This window comes from Nematolebias whitei, chromosome 14, assembly GCF_014905685.2.
Source record: "Nematolebias whitei isolate Nwh7 chromosome 14, NemWhi1, whole genome shotgun sequence".
Taxonomy (NCBI): Eukaryota; Metazoa; Chordata; class Actinopteri; order Cyprinodontiformes; family Rivulidae; genus Nematolebias; species Nematolebias whitei.
The window spans coordinates 10,916,321-10,924,338 of NC_056511.1; the positions used below are offsets into that span (position 1 = coordinate 10,916,321).

The 8,018-nt window shown below is 36.7% G+C and overlaps 1 protein-coding gene across 1 annotated transcript in view; it reads right to left on the reverse strand.

The window, feature by feature from the left end:
• The window catches only part of jade2 (jade family PHD finger 2), a 263,541-nt gene that overhangs the window by 194,754 nt on the left and 60,769 nt on the right, over window positions 1-8,018 (reverse strand). The gene's annotated exons all lie outside the window — the stretch shown is intronic.

Sequence of the window (8,018 nt, forward strand, 5' to 3'; positions counted from 1 at the left end):
AGGCATTTGTCAACGTTTTGTTGTTTTTTAAGTTAAAGAACCTTAAGGTTGACTTTAGTTTGTAGCTTGGTCAAAAATAGTTTGCCAAGTAAAACAATTACAAGTTAAGCTTCAAGTAAGTAACTTACAGAGAATAAAACAAGTACTAACAGTAAAATTTGTATTGTCACTCAGACATATCTCACCCTTCCGATATGCACTGTAAAAAACAAAAGGCTCATAAAATGTACCATAAATCCTTTTTGTGAGCGTACAGGGACACTGACAAACCATCACAAACTTATAAAAGAAAGTTAAAATGTGTCAGGAAGATGAAAATCTGGTGAATGGACTGCTGCTGCCTCAGAGCCAAAAGCATAAAAAATGTCTCATGGTTATTAAATATCTGGAGGGAAAGCCATGTTTGGGGGGTAGGTGTTGCTCAAGGGGTTGAATGAAGTCTGGTTTGATTCCCAGCTCCTTCACCATATTTATCTTAGTATTTCACTGACTAATTAACAGTATACACAAGTAGACCTGTTCCAAAAGAGCAGCCAACGTCCTGCCAAGTTTGAACATGTTGAAGAGAGATGAAACATCAAAACAACCCTAACCTTCCAAACGCTTAAAGATGTTCTTTAAAATATAGTGAATATGTAAGTATTTACCAAACTTGACTTGGGTTCATACCAAACAGAGGAATTCTGGACCAGCAGGGCAAAAACAGAAACATTACTTTTGTCTGTCAGAGGATCTGTTAATGAATCAAACTACGGTTTATGACCTTATGAATCTCTGATCTGCTTCAGAAATCCTCTGAACTGGTTTCTGCTTTGAAGATTAAAACAAAACACAGTCAATCAGCCTTCAGTTAAAAGGCAGGATCAAAGTGAGGAAAGCTCTGCTTCAAGTTTGAACTCTTAAATTAAGAATAAAAGCCTTTACACCACAAACAGCTTCATATCAAAGTTGAAACACTGATCGGTGTAATGCCAGCTTTTCTTTGTATTTAAATTATATCTCCTTCATATTTATATGCAAAATCTGAGTCTAGAAATATCAACTTAAGTTTCTCTTGTCTCAAAAAGTCTTTCAAACATAAAGGGTCGTACCAGTAATGTAGTTTATCTCAAGAGGGTATGGTGTGGCTTAACTCAACAGTATGAAGTATTATTGAACATAGTCTCTTCCACAGGGAATAAATGATCTAACTAATTTCTATAAATGAGGGTCTCAGACTCTGCAAGGGTGTCCTTTTGACTTTGCAAGTGACCCAGTTTGACTGGACTTACTGACATAGCAAAACAGAGCAGTCAAGCCATTATATTTTAAGACCTCACTGAATATGTTGCAGGTTTGTGTATTTTCTCTTGGGATAAAGCGTCTTGTGATGACACCAACCATCTAAGACCTAGTTTAACTTAATGAGCACATTTTGAAACATATCAAAATGCTTATTGCTGCTTACCATATGGAGCAGCCCAACATAAGAGGGCTGCCTGTGCATTTGATATTGAGAGCTAGAACAATGGAATACGGATAATACATCTTGTGAAGGTAGTCAGTGTGCTCCATCTGGTTACAGGTGGTGTAAAAGTTAAACATTAACTAGTAGCCCAGGAGATTGCTGAACTTAAACCCATGCACCTAAGGACTGGGCAGAGTGTGGATGACCAGAGTCAGGTAGTCCAGAACTGTACACCACCTTTGCATTCCACTGGAGAGGAACTAGACAGGATAAATCCTCTGAAATATATCCCGGATCTAGCAAGCTAGCTTTGCTGATTCACGCTCAGTTTAAAGGCTTAACAGTATTGTTTTTAGAGAGATTTCATATTTAGCTTAGATGCAAAAGTCCTTTTCAAAATATCATTCTGCATCATGGCAGTAAAGACACCTTTGGTTGTTCATAGATGAATCACTCAAGCCGTCCCCCAGTGATGAAGGCTTTTTACATGTGTATTTATGCAGCTTTTTTTTTGTGTTGAGAACTAAAAGCACTTATAAACTACAAGCCACCCAACCATTTGTTAAAAAAAACAAAAAAACAAAAAACATTCAATAATATCAGCCCTCTAGTGCGTTGATGTGCTAGCACGCACAGCTTGTTTGAGTCTTTCTTTCTGGTAAACACATTCAGCAGAATCAATGTAAAAACTGTAGTTTATTGTTCAAACCTAACCATTTATTTACATTAATTTAAAAATGTTGCAACCCATCAGGGGCCCTGGAACTCAAAGCATTTCTATTCTCACTGGTCTTTTGATTTATTGCTGTGCATAGACCTGCACTAGTATTTTTACGTTGTTCAATTTAAGTGGATTTTTTAATGTTCATATTTTTGAGTTTTAATTGTTGTGTGGTATCCTTGAAACCTGTAAGAAGTAATATGTGTACAGTATATTCTGTTTGAATTATTATGGTCTAACTTACTCCATGCTTTTGTTTATAGTATTTTTTAAATTTCTGTTCCCTTGAAAGTTTATGCAAGGAATTGAACTAGATTTTAAAAAATGGTTGACTGTATAACCATTAGCAGCTGCAATTCAAAATGCTTACAAAATATTAAGAAGTACAATAAAGATTGTATCTCATTAATAGCAGAAACCCATATAAAATATTAGTGTCTAGAATGCATACAAACAGAAATGAATGGAACGAAAACTAATAAATTGCTTCATGTTTTGGAGAAATTTGCTTAAGTTTTTGAAAGTTTAAGCTGCCACTTTTGATTATAAGAAATAGTTCAAGTGCAACCAAAGCCAGTTGGTGAATGGTCAATACAAACAGACACAACAGCTCTCCTAAATATCACTGATTTGGAAGACTCAGTCTTAATGACATGGTAAGAGTAGACAATCTTGTTTGAATTATAATTTATGAGATGCATAATTAATAAACACTACTTATTACAATTTTATGGTCTGTATTTTTTTTTTCTTTCTATGGTAGTAAACATAATTATTTAAAAGCATAAAGATGCAAACAGATTTAGGTCACAGCAACTGAGTACAAACAGATTACAAATGCAGCCAAATCTAGTCCCATGCCAGTTTTGTAGACATCAATTTAAACCATGTAGGCTAGGAATATTAAATAACTTATTACAAATTTTAAACTGAATTTGAGCTGAAATATAAATGATAACTGACTTTGGTTTTAAAATACTTTTACATTTGAATTATTATCAGTGGGTTTGTTATCTGTTACACACTTTCATCAAGAGAGTTTTCATCAAGAGAGTAATTTTTAAAAAACTATTTACAATAAAATTAAGACAGCTTTGTTTATCCCTGACTTTATAAAAGAGAAATGAGTAAGTTCATATGAGGAACAAACTATCTACTCTTTTAAAATCTGAATAATTGTATTAAATTTAGATGCAGTAGTATTGAATCTGTTTTATATTGAACCTGAACCTAAAATTTAGAATTAGGTTGATACAGTTTTGAGAACAGAATATAAATAGGCATCAAATAGTTTATTGTAAAGTTTACATAAAGCAAGTAGACAAGTCAGCTAGAAGGCAGGTAGACATTTACAAAGGTAAAATACTGTGCAAAAGTCTTGAGTCATCCTTTGAGTACTTTTGTTTTGCCTTCAAGAGGACAGACTTTCTTGAAATGTGATAAAGTTTATCTCCGGACTTTGACTTGTTTTACACTTGGTTTTAGTTCTGACTATTTCCAGAGGCAAGTTTTGCTTACTTGTTCATAAGTCTGAACTATAAATCAGATGTAAATAAATAAATGAAGCTCCTTAACTCAAAAGATGAAGTTATAATAGTTTTTCTGATCATTTTTTGTGTAGATTTTATGTGAAGACAACCATTGGGACAGCACCAAAGTTCACAACAAACATACCCAAAAAACACAGTCAAGTATATCATATGGTTCCTGATTTTTGGATTTGGCTGGTTACTGGTTTTATCAATCAATCAAGGAAGTCGTCAGCAGCAAATTTGGACCCGATCACGCTGCTTGCCTTTATGATGTCTTAGTTCATGCCTCGAGTACCCAGACTCAAATGCTTTGGGCTGAATGGATCAGATCTTGGGGATTTTACTCAGTCACGTTCCATCGGTGTGGCCACGTAATTTGGACATTTCGGAACAGAGTGGACCAACACAGACTCAAGGTAGATGTCATTAAGTTCTGCCTGTCCCCAAAACATCTGTGTGTTTATCTGAATTTGGCTCCCCTGGCTGGCCTTGAAGACCATTTTAGCTGAATTCACCTGGAGAAAATGTGATCTGACACTCACCACCCACTCCCTGAGGAATTTCCAACTGATAACCAGATGAAACCAGCTGAATAAACTTTGTGTCATAATTTCAGGACTCTTGGATTCTCATAGTCGTTAGTTCTTGGCCATTCCTCGACATACCTCGAGAATGATTACGGATCTCACCGGAGGACACTGGCTGATTATTACATCTTTATCAGAACTCTTACAGTGACCTCGAGAGCATCTATGATCATGCTCACCGCTCTCGTTGTCTCCCCTCTGCAGAATGTCTACGTCACTATGTGCTTGTTTGTGCGAGGTGTTTTTTAATATCAGAGTTTTTTTCTTCTCAGGCAGGAAAAAAAAGTCTGATAGGAATTTTTCGCCTCCAATTCCCACGTGTCCAGTTTCACTACTTTTTGTCTGTCTAAACAGATCTCACTTGTAAATGAGTCTTCTAGGCTCAATGTGACTTATCTGTCTAAATAAATGTTGAATGAATGAATGAACGAATATGAACTGGGGGTCGAGATGGGGTAGAGGTAGGGCAGCCGACTGGGGACTAGAAAGTCACGGTTCAACTCCCAGCCATTCCCACATGTCGTGGCGTCTCTGAGCAAGACACCTAATCCCGAATTGCTTCCCGGGTGCTTACATAGCTGTCCACTGCTCCACATGGGTGAACTAATTTCACCATTGTATGGAAACATACATTGACGACGAGCCCAGACTTCCCTTCGCCTCCCTTCCCATATGAAACTGATCCAGTAATGTGTTGACATGTGAACAACTTAGCAAAGGAACAGTTCCAAATACATTTTTAGGCACTTTACTAACAGCAGCTAGTCCCAAAAACACAATTTTATCCAATTTCTTTTGTTCAATTTATGATAAACAAAGTTTGACAGACATTAATAAGTGTTTGAAGCACACACCGCACATTATGTGGTCCTGATCAGGTACAAAGACAGAGAATAAGTGAAAAAGCAGCAAAATATCATTTATTATTTTTGAAAGAGCTTCAGAGAACTTGGAAAACGGTTGAAAAAGAACACATTAAGATTACTAAAAAGTCGGGGTGCACCAATTAAGGTAAAACACCAATAAATCGGCCCCGATTTCCTTAATTTTGGGTTAATGGCTATCGGCCGATACTTACACGAGAAACAGATTTTACAGAACATTTTGTAGTTTTAACAAGAATTGTCTAAACTTCATTTATATTTCAGAGCTCTCCCTCATGGCCAGTTAAAACAAGTTTGTATAATTTCTAGGATATTGTTCAAGGGTATGAAGACTGGAAAATTGAAGGTGCATTGTGACCTTATAACACCTCACAGTGTCACTTATAAAACAAAATCGGTATTGGATGAAATCAGAATCGGCACGTCAGACTTTTTAGTGATCATGATCGGCCAGAAAACTGCAATCGGTGCACGTCTATTAAAAAGTTTTGCTCTTTGGAAGCTAAGCATAAAGAAATTAGGGATGCTTTATTACATTTGCACAGTACTGTCAAAGTGGCAAGAAAACAAGATTAAATCAAAATCAGCCATGGTAAAAAAAAAAAAAAAGTCAAGGTATACAACTTAAAGAAAATGAAGACAATTGAATTGTTCACAATATAATCCAAATATGAAAGACAAGCTCTTACTCTCAATATTAGACCAAAGGATGAAAACAGATTGAGTAAATTGAGAAACAAATCCAGAAGGAGGGCAGCAGGGACTTAAAAGAAGGGCTGAGAGACAGAATACAAGTTGAGTGGAGGAAAAAATAAAAGATGGAAGTAACGAGGGATGAAGGAGGGAAACAGTAGAAAGTGGGTCAGAGCAGCAGACAGACAGTGGAGGCTGCTTTGGATTCAGTAGACTGAAGCTTTGTGAAACCCTCACCGACATGTTACACACACACTCAAAGTCTATCACTTACACACAGACTACATGATTTATTAGCTCCTGCTCGTCTGTCGGTGTAGCCCCGCCCACTGGGAATCCACAGAATCATTCACCAATCAGATTATCAGCTTCAACTTCTCTGTGCGTCTTCTTCTCACTTGTATCTGAACACGTTTTCGTTCTGAACCAAGTTGTTTTCTCCAAATCCTTAAGTCTCAGAATAGTTTTACACCTTTGATGTACTTTATTCCCCCTTATCTGTCCAAGTTTATATTAAAGTGTGCATACTTACAATTGTACACTGACTGGTACATGTTAGGAAGAAGCACACAAAGATGGGCCAATAAAAAAAAAAAACTAAATAAATCCATTAAGGAAGTGGCACACTGCCAAAACAATAAACTCTGTGTAAACCTTGTTAGACAAACATGCTGCACATCTATCCCATCTTTCTTTCCCATCTTCCTGGCTCTTTTTCAAATCTACATCAGTTTATTTCCTGTCTCCTCCTCCTTTCTACTTCCTAACACTTTGTTCCTTTCAAATGGCCTGTTGTTTTTTCTCTGCCCCCAAATCAGCTCTTGTACCTTTCCATGTGGCTTATCACCCCCCCCCCCCCACACACACACACACATACACACTTTTTCCTTTATAGTGAGCTCATGCACCACCCATGTTAAAATAAAGTGAGAAATAGAGGGGATTTGTACACAGGATTTAATTAAAATGACACGTGTGTACACACCACGCCATGTCTAGTAGTAAATATTTAAAGATCGAATCTGGGTGATGAAAACCATATTACTCCAAAAGCCTCATCTTCATTGGATTGTGGTTTTACTGGGCAAACTGTTTCATGTCAGCAAACAAAACAGGATTTAAAGGGATTAAATTGTCTCCAAAATCTTACTTGACAATGTACCCAGACACCATGGATTGGCCGTCTTGCATGCAGCGTGCATAAACCCTGACAGGATTAAAGAGGAGATGGGAAATTTCTGGACACAGTTCCTTAAAAATATCATTTGTTGTGCACCAAGTAAACAATCTTCTTCTTTCCAGCAGGTGGAATATGCTCACTAGTATGATGCATCAATACAAACTGTTTATCTGAAAATACTGCAAACTAGATCAGAGTATTTGTACAGCGCAGTTCTGAAATCATGCTGGAAGAATCAGTGTATTTGTTTCTGGTTGCTAAAGTTGGCAGGTGAAATGTTTAATTTCTTTTTTTTTTTTTATAAACTAAAACTCCCTCCACTGTATCAGTCTGCAATCATATTCAGTGTTTGAATATGAATGCCTGTCAAATTATTACAAATTTTGATGCAAATGGACAAAACAATCAAGACTCCTGATGATTAACTGGACCACATTCACAGCAATTGATTAGCCAATCAATTGAAAACAAAATAAATTTGAAAAGGCATTAGAATTCTGTATTTTCCAGACTATACGTCGCTCCGGAGTCTAGGTCACATCAGTCAAAAAATGCCCCATGAAGAGGAAAAAAACAGTTGCTTTGACATACAAGTCACATTTATTTAGAAGTGTATTTCACAAAGTGGAAGAACAGACATTTAATCTGAAATAACAATAACACACAGAACATATCTGGGATACTGAACAGGCTTAATTAACATAACAAGCCAACGAGTCCAACAAGCAAGTTACCATCCTCTGTGTCGCTTCCGAACAACTCCACTGGTGTTAGCGCAAGGGGAACAACATATAGTTGTTAAAAGCGTACAGGGCTCCCTCGCGGTTGCAAATGGTAATGCTTACTTTTTGGTTCATGTCTGTATGATTGAACATTTAACGCGTCAGTCAAAAATTGCATCATAAATAGGGAAAAAAATGTAAATAAGTTGCTTCGGACTAAACGTCGCAGCACTGGCCAAATTACGAAAAAAA